General features: G+C 39.9%; 1 long non-coding RNA gene across 1 annotated transcript in view; it reads left to right on the top strand.

Moving 5' to 3' along the window:
• The first annotated feature begins 452 nt into the window (after positions 1-452).
• LOC149126315 (uncharacterized) overlaps positions 453-14,171 on the top strand; it is a 42,292-nt gene continuing 28,573 nt past the window's right edge. The window contains exon 1 of the long non-coding RNA XR_016234952.1: positions 453-585. This is a non-coding gene — a long non-coding RNA (uncharacterized LOC149126315). The remainder of the gene's footprint in view (positions 586-14,171) is intronic.

The raw sequence follows: 14,171 nt of genomic DNA, 5'->3' as shown, positions 1-14,171 counted from the left end.
TTGGAAAGGAGTGTAATTCCTAAGTGCTCTGGTCTCTGGGTGTACTGGCCTCTGCCCTCTGTCTTCCATATTTTAGCTCTCTTGGGTCCTGAAGCATATTTCTGTCTCATCTACTTAAGTCTGCTGTTCAGTCTCTGCCACCATGCCTGTCTCTTCAGCTCACTAGATTTTATACTTGTTTGCCAGTGGCTGTGAAAGGAAATGACAGCAGAATTTCTCATGGACTTGGCTCTCATCCAGCATGGAAAATGCACTGAATTGATGTCTCCCAGAGCCCGTCTTTAACTCAGGTGTCCCCATTTCATTGGGCCTCATCAGGTTTCTTGTGTCTGTGGTATATGACATTGTAAAGAGCTCAACCTGGAGACTCATTTTCCCCTTATGTGTATCCACTCTGCATTTAAGCCAAGGAGCCTCTCCATAAGGTTTCAGGCTGAAAAAGTGCAGATTGTATCAGTCCTGCTTTTAGCAGTGCCCTGTGGAATAAGACACCTCCTGCTTGATGTTCCTTCTATTGCTTTTCAGGTGTGAACAGATGACCACGATCCATGAGCTGACAACCATGCTGTATGAGCGCCAGAATTGGTGAGTGCAGCTTTGTTAGTTACTTGGCCCTGGAAGAAAATAATGGAATGCAGGCGTTGCATTCTCACTCATTCATTTACTCAGTCTGTTTTTCACCCAGCAAATAGTTATTGAACTCCTATTGTGCTGTGCACCAGCTTGGTCATTGAGATAGGATGACTAACATTTATTGAGTGCCTACTGAAGGGTAGGTGCTGTGCTAAGTTTGAGTTTCCCATAATCATAAGAGACAGCATACTGTGATTATCTCCATTTCACAGAGAGGAAACTGACCTTTAGAGGTGTAAACTAAAACCACATAGTCAGTAAGTGAGAAAGTGAGAAAGTCAGGATTTGAATGCAGTCTCACTCAGTGTTCTGGATCCTGCTTGATTGCAAGACTCTGCAGAAACTGTGCAAAATTCCAGGAGAAATATAACATAATTCCTCTTCTCCAGGAGTGAATGATAATGGAGGGAGCAAATACTCATTGCACTGCCCCGTAGAGCAGTATAGTCTTAGATGTATTTCTGAACTGTGCCTCAGTTTTCTCATCCTTAAAATGGCCTTTCTAATAGTTCTTCTTAGGGTTATTTGGAGGATTAAATGTTACAAAACATGCAAAATAAGGCATCACTTTGATGGACTGAGGCTTGTTAGTTATTTGTTATTGTTTTCATTATTCATTTTTAAGATTTACTTATTTATTTTGTAAATCAGAGCTACAGGAAGAGAAGGAGAGACAGAGAGTTCTTCCATTGGCTGGTTCACTCCCTAGATGTCTGCAATGGATGTGCTCTGTCAGGTCAAAGCCAGTAGCCAGGAGCTTTATCCAGGTCTCCCAGTGGGTGGAAAGGCCCCAAACATTTGGGCCATCTTCTGCTGCATTTCCCAGCCCATTAGCATGGAGCTGGTTGGGAATGGGAGCAGCCAGGACATGAACCAGAGCACATATGGGATACTGACGTCAAATGCTGTGGCTTTACCAGCTGTGGAACAATTCTGGCCCCTATTGTTAAGTATTAATAACTAACGGCATTTATTGAATGACTACTGCATATTAGGCACTAGGTTAAATCACATGGGGATCTACAGTGAATGAGATACATGGTCTGTGTCTCCTTTTGTTCTTTTGTTTACATGAAAGTAGTCCAAAGAATAATTCTATCAGTGAGGACATGAAAGCCCTGTAAGGCAATTCTAGGACAGGGGACAAAGAACAAAATGTGAGATAACCAGAAACTCTCCCTTCACTCCCCCTAGAACAATGGAACTTCATGGATTTTGCCTCAAGAGGTCAGAGTGGAGAAACTGCTGTTGGTCCTGTGGGAGAAATTGCTCGGGAACAGCTAAGAGGGGAAAGGAAACAGGAGCCGAGGCAGCTCAGAGCCTCTGATGATTTCATGCTCTGTCACCTCAACACAGACCACTGTATCCTCCCCATTTCTCTGGTGACCCCAAAGCTGTCTTGATGCTCTCAATAGGTTTCCTGTCCTCTATCACTGGGTGTCAGAGCAAGGTAGAGGCTCAGAAGGGCTCTCAGGACCCTGCTGTCCTGAAGACAAAAAGTCCATTTCTTTGGGCTTTCAACACAGTGCGTGTATGTGTGAATAAGGGGAACACACTAGGATCTGTTTAGAAGGAAATGGGAGTATACAAATGTCTCTGTGTATTCTAGGTTGTACTGTGTTCAGGGACGCAAACGCAAGAAGCCTCAGCTTCTATTTTCAGGGAATGTGAATCCTTTCCTCCAGTCCTTTCTTGGAGTGACATGTACTCTACTCCTTGCCTTCCAGAATGTATTGTAGTGGGTACTAGGCGGGTCTCACCTCCCTCCAAACTGAATCATCTGAAGGCTGAGCCTTATGCAGTGATTTGTTTCAGAAAAGAGACATGTTTTAGACCAGAAGATTGCAGTGGAATCTGAAAACTCTTTGTTGAAGATCTTAAAACTTTTGTTTCTTTGTTTTGCTGATGGTAAGAATCCTAGAGAAGGACCAAGTTTAGAAACAATGAAATGATTAGTTGCTCTTCTGATATCTCTACAGTGACTTCCGCCTTCATGGCCACCCAGAGAAGCTGGCGATGCAGGGCCACCTTGGGTCTGAGGCTGCAGCAAGAGGACTGCTAGCATGTACTACCCCCCATAAATTCCTGTTCACCTGAAACATGCTTTCTCTGAAGAGTGCAGAATAACGGGGTATAGCACCCTTTGTCATGGAGGAGCCCCATTTTCCACCACCCACAGTTTTCTTTTGTTTGGAGCTGTTCATTCCTCGCGGTGATATTCTTAAACCAGGGAAGAATGAGGAAATTTCACTGTCTTGGTGAAATTACCTCATTTAGGAATAATTGGTATTCACAGAAGAGATGCACATTTTCATTCACCTAGTAATGAACAAATTAGCAAGACACCTACTGAGTTGTGTTAACAAAATTACCAAATGTAAAAGGAACTAATTACTAACCACTTCATCCAGACAAACTCAAAACTTCGCTTATAATGGGCTTTGTGGCTGACTTGATGTAGACTGGAGGGAAGAAATGAGCAGGTGCCTGGTGATCAAAGACTCTGCCCTGGATGATTGTTTTGGAAGGGATTCCTGTTTCTCCAGTAGCTTCTAGAAGCCTGTTGTCCTGGCTGGTGAAGATGTCTGGAATAGTCACACTCACTTTCTTTTCAGAGGTAACTGTTGTGGCAACCAAACCCTATGGGAATGGATTTTAGACTTCATTAAATTTTGCAAAGTGATTTAGGCAGCAAATTGCCTAAATGATTATGAGGTCTCCAGCCAAACAAGGGGCCCCTGACCTAGTGTTTGAATGAATTTAGGGTCAGGGAAGATTTCTGTTAACAATGAATGTAGGTCTCTCATATAAATACTGGAATTTTGTTATTTAGTCACATCAAATGCTTCTTTTTTATATTTGAAATAGCTTGGTGGCAGTTTTTCAGAGTAGACCATTATTTGGCCTTACTTTCATGACTTCAAAATCCGATTTCATGTGATAACTGTTTTTCCATTCATATTTACAGTAGGCCTACAGAGAAATTTAGTTTAGACTAAATATTTCAATAATTCAACTGGGAAGTCCAAGAAAAAATGGATATTATAGAAGTTAGGATGAGAAGTAAGAATACAAAGAGTCTTTAGTTACTTCATACATTCATTTATCCTTCATTAAATGTGACTGATTGGCCTCTGTGTCAGTAAACTTCTAAATGCTGAGGACAAAAGAAGAAATAGATTCTTTGATTAGAATTTCTACATTTGATCTCATTTTCATTGCTGAGCAATTGGGACTACAGTGGTAATGGGTCACTATTTTCTGAACAATGAGTGAGATTCCCTCTGCCAGTGTGGGAAAAGGTTCTCTACACTTCCCACTAGAAACCATTGAAGTCACTAAGAGAGGGCATCCCTGCTCCCCCAAGTGACAACTTATTGAGCAGATTTCAGCATTAAAGCAGAATGACCTGTGCTGTTAGCTCAAAGTGATTACAAGGAGAAACAGGTTCTAGCATTCTAGGAAAGAATCTCTGAGACTTCTCCTCACATAAATACACACATGTACTCAGGAAGGGAACATGGTTTGAATGGGGACTGGGATCAAGTTCTGTGCTTTGAGAGTCCTCAGGGCTCAATGAATGTTTCTTATGAATTAGTAAATAATTAATTATTCAATTGATAAATTGAATAAACCTATGTTCTGTAAAATTCTCTCAGACACTGGAGGTAGGCGCAAGATGTATTAACAGAAAAGCCAACAACATTACATGGATGAATGTGCACACATGCATTCACACTGCATATCCTCATTTCTTTTTTCCAAACATTTCTCCTGCTTCACTGAACCATTGTGTTTGAGGCACATTCTATTTTTTTAAGTTTTTTTTTAATTTTTTTGACAGGTAGAGTTATAGACAGTGAGAGAGAGAGAGACAGAAAGGTCTTCCTTCCGTTGGTTCACCCCCCAAATGACCGCTATGGCCAGAGCTGCTCCAATCTGAAGCCAGGAGCAGGTGCTTCTTCCTGGTCTCCCATGTGGGTGCAGAGGCCCAAGGACTTGGGCCATCCTCCACTGCCCTCTGGGGCCACAGCAGAGAGCTGGACTAGAATAGGAGCAACCGGGATTAGAAGCCGGTACCCATATGGGATGCTGTGCTACAAGGTGGAGGATTAACCAAGTGAGTCACGGCGTCAGTCCCTATTTTTTTAGTTTTTTTGGAAGATTTTTAAAATTTATTTGGAAGTCAGAGTTATAGAGAGGAAGGTAGAGACAGAGAGAGAGAGAGAGAGAAAGAGAAGAAGAAGAAGAAGAAGAAGAAGAAGAAGAAGAAGAAGAGGAGGAGGAGGAGGAGGAGGAGGAGATAGAGAGAGAGGGAGAGAAGAGAGAGATCTTCCAGGGACCAATGCTGTGGCATAGAAGGTAAAGCCACCACTTGTAATCCTGGCAACCTATAGGGGCACTGGTTCAAGTCCCAGATGCTCTACGTCCAGTCCAGGTTCCTGTAATGCACCTAGGAAAGCAGCGGAAGATGAACTAACTTGTTGGGCCACTGCACCCACATGGGAGACCTGGAAGAAGCTCCTGGTTCCTGGCTTTGGATCTGCCAAACTCCCACTGAGGAAGGAACCAGCAGATGAAAGATTCTCTCTCTCTCCCTCTCTTTCTCTCATTCTCTCTCTCTCTCTGTGTGTAACTCTGCCTTTCAAATAAATAAATAAAGCTGAGAAAAAAAAGAGAGATCTTTTATCAGCTGGCCCACTCCCCAGATGGCTGAAATGGCCAGGGCTGGACCAGGCTAAAGCCAGGAACCTGGAACTACATCCAAGTCTCCATGTGGGTGGTAGGGGCCAAACACTTGGGCCATCTTCTGGTGCTTTACCAGGCCGTTAGGAGGGAGCTGGATAAGAAATGTAGCAACTGGGACATGAACTGGCACACATATGGAATCTGCATCTCAGGCAGCAGCTTCACCCACTGCAGCACAATGCCTGCCCATTGTAGCACATTCGAAGTTGAGTTCATCTCTTTTTTTTAAGTACTTCTTTTGATAAATATACGTCCATTAAAATTCTTAGTAGGAGTCACAGCTTCCTGAGTGTTTCAAACATGTGTTTTTTAGGTAAAAACAACCAGCTTGGGAACTTTTGTTGTATATAGGTCTTCTTGGTAATTTTTTTGAAAATGAGTTACTGTATCTCTGATTATTCTTTCACTTGTATATAGACAAAACAAATCTAAGGAATGCATATAAACAGGTACAATTTGCTAATATGGAAACCAGAAAAGGATGCGTTAGCGCCGGCGCCGCGGCTCACTAGGCTAATCCTGCACCTAGCGGCGCCGGCACACTGGGTTCTAGTCCCCGTTGGGGCGCTGCATTCTGTCCCGGTTGCCCCTCTTCCAGGCCAGCTCTCTGCTGTGGCCAGAGAGTGCAGTGGAGGATGGCCCAGGTGCTTGGGCCCTGCACCCCATGGGAGACCAGGAAAAGCACCTGGCTCCTGGCTCCTGCCATCGGATCAGTGCGGTGCGCCGGCCGCAGCGCGCCAGCTGCGGCGGCCATTGGAGGGTGAACCAACGGCAAAGGAAGACCTTTCTCTCTGTCTCTCTCTCTCACTGTCCACTCTGCCTGTCAAAAAAAAAAAATTAAAAAAAAAAAGGATGTGTTAGCTTTTCAAGATGTCTACTGCATCTCAGTCCACTCAGTGATTTTAAAAAAAGACCATCTCTTAAGTGGGTTGTTTGTTTTGTTGTTGTGGAGATTCTTTATCTCCTTATAGATTCTGGTTATTAATCCTTTATCAGTTGCATAATTTGTAAATATTTTTTCCCTTTTTGTCAGTTGCCTCTTCACTTTCCTGACTGTTTCTTTTGCAGTACAGAAACTTCTCAATTCCATGTAATCCCAATTGTTAATTCTGGCTTTGACTGCCTGTACCTCTAGAGTCTTTTCCAAGAAGTCTTTGCCTGTGCCTATATCTTGCAGGGTTTCTCCGATGTTCTCTAATAATTTGATGGTATCTGGTGGTAGATTTAGATTGTTAATCCATGTTGAGTGGATTTTTGTGTAAGGTGTAAGGTAGGGGTCTTGCTTCATGCTGCTGCATGTGGAAATCCAGTTTTTCCAGCACCATTTGTTGAATAGACTGTCCTTGCTCCAGGAATTGGTTTTAGATCCTTGATCAAATATAAGTTGGCTGTAGATGTTTGGATTGATTTCTGGTGTTTCTCTTCTGTTCCATTTGTCTATCCATCTGTTTCTGTATCAGTACCATGCTGTTTCGATAACAACTGCCCTCTAGTATGTCCTGAAATCTGGTATTGTGATGCCTCCAGCTTTGTACTATGCTAATTAATGGTAAAACTACTGCTCAAACAGTACTTTATACTTTGTGTGTCTGTGTGGGTGCAAACTGTTGAAATCTTTACTTAGTATATACTTAGTTGATCTTCTGTATAAAAAGATAATTGAAAATGAATCTTGATGAAAAATGGGATGGGAGAGTGAGTGGGAGAAATGGGATGGTTGCGGGTGGGAGGGAGGTTATGGGGGAAAAGCTGCTATGATCCAAAAGTTGTACTTTCAAAATTTATATTTATTAAATAGAAGTTTTAAAAAAGCCATCAACTGAGTAGCTTGCAAACAACAGAAATTCATTTTCCACAGCTCTTGAGGATAGGAAATGTAAGATCAGGGCATCAGCGTATTCAGTCTTGGCTGAGGGCCCTCTTTTGGTTTATAGACAATACCTTCTTGCTATTCATTACTTTATAGAAGGTAACATCCCCAAAGGCTCCTCCTCCTAATACTAGCACATTGCTGATTAGACTTTAACCTGAATTTTGGAGGGCCGCAAACTCATAGTCCATAACAACATGAATTCTGTTGGCTTTGTGATCTGAAGCTGCTCCTTCACCTTTTCTTCTGACTTGGTCATCATTGGATCTTCAGCTTAGACACAGTTTCTAGAATAGAGTTGATTTGCTAAATTTATGATTGTGAGATCGAGGAGTGAGGCTGAAGAGGGAGGAAAAGATGAAATAGGGAAAGAACGAAGGAAGACATGATCTTTTACATTGCCTATTGTTATAACCTAAATGATTGCTGCTGATTTTCAGAAATATCATCCCCATTTTACATTACATTATTCTATACCCTAGAAAGTTTGTAATCACTCTTGTGAATGCTTGTTTAATTTCAACTGTCTTATAATTCCAGCTTTTTAGGGAAGTAGTAGCTTGTTGTTACCAGAGACACTTTGGAAGTAGCTACAGGCCAATCAGTAACACGTTAGTACTTTTGGAGAAATTCTGCTCCAAGCACATAATTGTTGGAAATTTTATTCTATCCTCTTGGCTTAAAGCACAGCATGTAGTTGTCACTCGGGGAAATTTGCTCCGGGGGTGAGTATGACATTGATAGGATCTAATTTCACACCCAATACAACAGGTTGAAGAGCATCACTACATTGCAAACCTTAAGTTTTGTCTGTTGCTTGGTTGCCTTTTTGTTGCCAAACTCTATGTCCTAGTTTGCTCTGCCAAAACTGGCAGGCTAGCAGCTCTTCAAAAAAAATTAGACAGAGGATATAATTTTCTGTAGCATATGATGAAAGATGGAAAAAAATCCCACAACGGTAGGAAAATGTCTTTATACAAATGCAAGGGCTACGGGAGGCTGACAAGAAGATAACTGGGTATCTAAGTGAGGAGATTATGACTACATTTAGACAAACAAAATCTGCTAAGATCATGTTCATTGCTAGATGTCATCTTTGAAAGATAAGTATCATGGAGAGATAGGATAATGAAAAAATGAAGATGTGACATCTATATCAAAGAGTGTTTTTAGAAATATTAGTGGGACATTAATTAGTATTGAGATAAGAACAAACTGAACTGTGGCTTATGAGATTAACATATAAGAGCTGAACGGTACATTGTCTACTTTCAAGATGCTTTTATTTTGTGTAAGATGCTACATTCTTCAAGAAATGAATAACACTAGTCTTCATTTTGCCTGTTTAAAATTATTTTGATTTATTTTTGCATCAACTACATTAATTGCTGGGCTTTTTAAGATAAAAAGATGCAAAAAAATAAACATGGTTTCCATTCTAAGGGATTTGCAAACTATCAACAGTTTCACAAGCAATTCTCGTATAAGGCAGAATGGGATACTTACAAAATTGAGCAGTACTAACAAATTAACCACAAGTTCAGACTACAGAAGTATTAACACTTTCACATATGATCAAAGCAAATGCTTTTGTGGAAGATGACATTTAGATATTTGATGTGATTTCAGAAAGAGGAAGCAGGTCTAGAGAACTAATAGCAATAAGGAGTGAATGCACCAGTTGGAGAGGAGGGAAGACTGTGTCCTCTCCCCAGTTCATTTCTGGGCTGTTTACTCTATCTCAGTTGCTGAAATGATCACCTCCATCTAGATACCCAAACTAGGTATCTGCAAGTTATTCACAAATCATAAATGTCCCTCACACTTCAAACCTAATAAGTCACTAAATTGTGCCAGAGCCATTTTATTATGTCTTCTTCATTTCATTCTTTGATGTTCGTAATTCTCATCATACAGATCTTTGACATCTTGGTCAAATTTATTCCAAGATATTTAATTTTATAGAGCTATTGTGAATGGGATTGATCTTAAAAGTTCTTCCTCAGACATGACACTGTGTATATAAAGTCTATTGATTTTTCTGTGTTGATTTTATATCCTGCCACTTTACCAAACTCCTTTATGAGTTCCAGTAGTCTCTCAGTGGAGTCTTTTGAATCTCCTACATTTAGAATCATATCATCTGCAAATAGGGATAGTTTGACTTCCTCTGCACAGTTTTTTTTTGTCTTTCTTTTTTTTTAACTTTTATTTAATGAATATAAATTTCCAAAGTACAGCTTATGGATTACAATGGCTCCCCACCCCATAAATTCCCTCCCACCCGCAACCCTCCCCTTTCCCGCTCCCTCTCCCCTTCCATTCACATCAAGATTCATTTTCAATTCTCTTTATATACAGAAGATCAGTTTAGCATATATTAAGTAAAGATTTCAACAGTTTGCACCCCCATAGAAACACAAAGTGAAAAATACTGTATGAGTACTAGTTATAGCATTAAATCACAATGTACAGCACACTAAGGACAGAGATCCTACATGAGGAGTAAGTGCACAGTGACTCCTGTTGTTGACTTAACAAATTGACACTCTTGTTTATGGCATCAGTAATCACCCTAGGCTCTTGTCATGAGTTGCCAAGGCTATGGAAGCCTTTTGAGTTCACCAACTCTGATCTTATTAAGACAAGGTCGTGGTCAAAGTGGAAATTCTCTCCTCTCTTCAGAGAAAGGTATCTCCTTCTTTGATGACCTGTTCTTTCCACTGGGATCTCACTCACGGAGATCTTTCATTTAGGTCTTTTTTTTTTTTCTTTTGCCAGAGTGTCTTGGCTTTCCATGCCTGAAATACTCTCATGGGCTCTTCAGCCAGATCCGAGTGCCTTAAGGCCAGAGTGCTGTTTAGGACGTCTGCCATTCTATGGGTCTGCTGTGTATCTTGCTTTCCGTGTTGGATCATTCTCTCCCTTTTTTATTCTATCGGTTAGTATTTTCAGACACTAGTCTTGTTTATGTGATCCCTTTGGCTCTTAGTCCTATCATTATGATCAATTATGAACAGAAATTGATCACTTGGACTAGTGAGATGGCATTGGTACATGCCACCTTGATGGGATTGAATTGGAATCCCCTGGTATGTTTATAACTCTACCGTTTGGGGCAAGTCAGCTTGAGCATGTCCCAAATTGTACATCTCTTCCCTCTCTTATTCCCACTCTTATATTTAACAGCGATCACTTTTCAGTTAAGTTTCAACACTTAAGAATAACTGTATATTGATTACAGTATTCAACCAAAAGTATTAAGTAGAACAAACAAACAAAAATACTAAGAGGGATAACATATTAAGTTGTTCATCAACAGTCAGGGCAAGGGCTGATCAAGTTACTGTTTCTCATAGTGTTCATTTGACTTTAACAGGTTTCCTTTTGGGTGCTCGGTTAGTTGTCACCGATCAGGGAGAACATATGCTATTTGTCCCTTTGGGACTGGCTTATTTCACTCAGCATGATGTTTTCCAAATTCATACCAGGGATCACTTTTCAGTTAAAATTTAAACAAGTAAGAATAATTGTGTGTTAATTACAGAGTTCAACCAATGGTACTAGATCAAAAAAAAAATACTAAAATGGATAAAGTATTACATTGTACATCAACCGTCAGGACAAGAGCTGATCAAGTCACTGTTTCTCATAGTGTCCATTTCACTTCAACAGGTTTCCCCTTTGGTGCTCAGTCAGTTGTCACCGATTAGGGAGAACATATGATATTTGTCCCTGTGGGACTGGCTTAATTCACTCAGCATGATGTTTTCCAGATTCCTCCATTTTGTTGCAAATGACCGGATTTCATTGTTTTTTACTGCTGTGTAGTATTCGATAGAGTACATGTCCCATAATTTCTTTATCCAGTCTACTGTTGATGGGCATTTAGGTTGATTCCAAGTCTTAGCTATTGTGAATTGAGCTGCAATAAACATTAAGATGCAGACAGCTTTTTTGTTTATCAATTTAATTTCCTTTGGGAAATTCCAAGGAGTGGGATGGCTGGGTTTATGGTAGGGTTATATTCAGGTTTCTGAGGAATCTTCAGACTGACTTCCATAGTGGCTTAACCAATTTGCATTCCCACCAACAGAGGGTTAGTGTCCCTTTTTCCCCACATCCTCTCCAGCATCTATTGTTGGCAGATTTCTGAATGTGAGCCATTCTAACCAGGGTGAGATGAAACCTCATTGTGGTTTTGATTTGCATTTCCCTGATTTCTAGTGATCTTGAACATTTTTTCATGTGTCTGTTGGCCATATGGATTTCTTCTTTTGAAAAATGTCTATTGAGGTCCTTAAGTGGGATGTTTGTTTTGATGTTTTGGAGTTTCTTGATTTCTTTGTAGATTCTGGTTATCAACCCTTTATCTGTTGCATAGTTTGCAAATATTTTTTCCCATTCTGTCGGTTGCCTCTTCACTTTCCTGACTGTTTCTTGTGCAGTACAGAAACTTCTCAATTTGATGCAATCCCAAATATTAATTTTGGCTTTCACTGCCTGTGCTTCTAGGGTATTTTCCAAGAAGTCTTTGCCAGTACCTATATCTTGCAGGGTTTTTCCAATGCTCTCTAACAATTTGATGGTGTTGGGTGGTAGATTTAAGTCTTTAATCCATGTTGAGTGAATTTTTGTGTAAGGTGTAAGGTAGGGGTCTTGCTTCATACTGCTGCACGTAGAAATCCAGCTTTTCCAGCACCATTTATTGAATAGACTGTCTTTACTCCAGGGATTGGTTTTGGATCCTTGATCAAATATAAGTTGGCTGTAGATGTTTGGATTGATTTCTGGTGTTTCTATTCTGTTCCATTGGTCTATCCATCTGTTTCTGTACCAGTACCATGCTGTTTTGATTATTATTGCCCTGTAGTATGTCTTGAAATCTGGTATTGTGATGCCTCCGGTTTTGTTTTTGTTGTACAAGATTGCTTTAGCTATTCGAGGTCTCCTGTGTCTCCATATGAATTTCAGTATCATTTTTTTCCAGATCTGAGAAGAAGGTCTTTGGTACCTTGATTGTTATTGCATTGAATGTATAAATTGTTTTTGGGAGAATGGACATTTTGATGATATTGATTCTTCCAATCCATGAGCATGGAAGATTTTTCCATTTTTTGGTATCCTCTTCTATTTCTTTCTTTAAGGTTTTGTAATTTGCATCGTAGAGATCTTTAACATCCTTGGTTAAGGTTATTCCAAGGTATTTGATTGTTTTTGTAGCTATTGTGAATGGGATTGGTCTTAGAAGTTCTTCCTCAGCCGTGGCATTGCTTGTGTATACAAAGGCTGTTGATTTTTGTGCATTGATTTTATATCCTGCTACTTTCACAAACTCTTCTATGTGTTCCAATATTCTCTTAGTAGAGTTCTTTGGGTCCCTTAAATAAAGAATCATATCGTCTGCAAAGAGGGATAGTTTGACTTCTTCCTTCCCAATATGTATCCCTTTAATTTCTTTTTCTTGCCTAATAGCTCTGGCTAAAACTTCCAGAACTATATTCTATAGCAGTGGTGAGAGTGGGCATCCCTGTCTGGTACCAGATCTCAGTGGAAATGCTTCCAACTTTTCCCCATTCAATAGGATGTTGGCCATGGGATTTTCATAAATTGTTTTGATTGTATTGAGGAATGATCCTTCCATACCCAGTTTTCTTATAGTTTTCATCATGAAAGGATGTTGTATTTTATCAAATGCTTTTTCGGCATCTATTGAGATAATCATATGGTTTTTCTTCTGCAGTCTGTTAATGCGGTGTATCACATTGATTGTTTTGCGCACATTAAACCATCCCTGCTTACCAGGGATAAATCCCACTTGGTCTGGGTGGATGATCTTTCTGATGTGTTGTTGCATTCTATTGGCGAGAATTTTATTGAGGATTTTTGCATCTATGTTCATCAGGGATATTGGTCTGTAATTCTCTTTCAATGCTGCAGCTTTTTCCAGATTAGGAATTAAGGTGATGCTGGCTTCATAGAAAGAATTTGGGAGGATTCCATCTTTCTCGATTGTTCTGAATAGTTTGAGAAGAATTGGAGTTAGTTCTTCTTTAAATGTCTGGTAGAATTCAGCAGTGAATCTATCTGGTCCTGTGCTTTTCTTTGTTGGGAAGGTCTTTATTACTGTTTCAATTTCTGTCTCAGTTATGGGTCTGTTTAGGTTTTTGATGTCTTCCTGGTTCAATTTAGGTAGGTTGCATGTGTCCAGGAATCTATCCATTTCTGATAGGTTTCCCTGTTTGCTGGCATACAAGTCTTTGTAGTAATTTCTGATGATTCTTTTTATTTTTGTGGTGTCTGTTGTTACATTCCCTTTTTATCTAATTTTATTGATTTGGGTCTTTTCTTTTTTTAGTTAGTTGGGCCAATGGGGTGTAAATTTTGTTAATTTTTTCAAAAGACCAGCTCCTCATTTGGCTGACATTTTGTAATTTTTTTTGATTCAATCCTGTTGATTTTTCCTCTGATTTTAATTATTTCTTCTACTAGATTTGGGTCTGGTTTGCTGCAGATTTTCTAGATCCTTGAGATGCATTGAAAGCTCATCTATTTGGTGCCTTTCCAATTTCTTGATGTAGGCACCTATTGATATAAACTTTCCTCTTAAACTACTTTTGCTGTATCCCATAAGTTTTGGTATGTTGTGCTGTTATCCTCATTTACTTCCAGAAAGTTTTTGATTTCTCTTTTAATTTCTTCTATGACCCATTGTTCATTCAGGAGCATGTTGTTTAATCTCCATGTGTTTGCATATGCTCTAGGGATTCCCGAGTTGCTAATTTCCAACTTCATTCCTTTATAGTCTGAGAAGCTGCATGGTATGATTCTAATTCTTTTGAATTTGCTGAGACTTGCTTTATGGCCTAGTATGTGGTCAATCCTTGAGAAGGTTCCATGTACTGCTGAGAAGAATGTA

The sequence above is a fragment of the Oryctolagus cuniculus genome, chromosome 6, assembly GCF_051225735.1.
Source record: "Oryctolagus cuniculus isolate XC-2025 breed Fujian yellow rabbit chromosome 6, ASM5122573v1, whole genome shotgun sequence".
Classification (NCBI taxonomy): domain Eukaryota; kingdom Metazoa; phylum Chordata; class Mammalia; order Lagomorpha; family Leporidae; genus Oryctolagus; species Oryctolagus cuniculus.
This window is presented reverse-complemented; position numbering and strand designations above follow the sequence as displayed.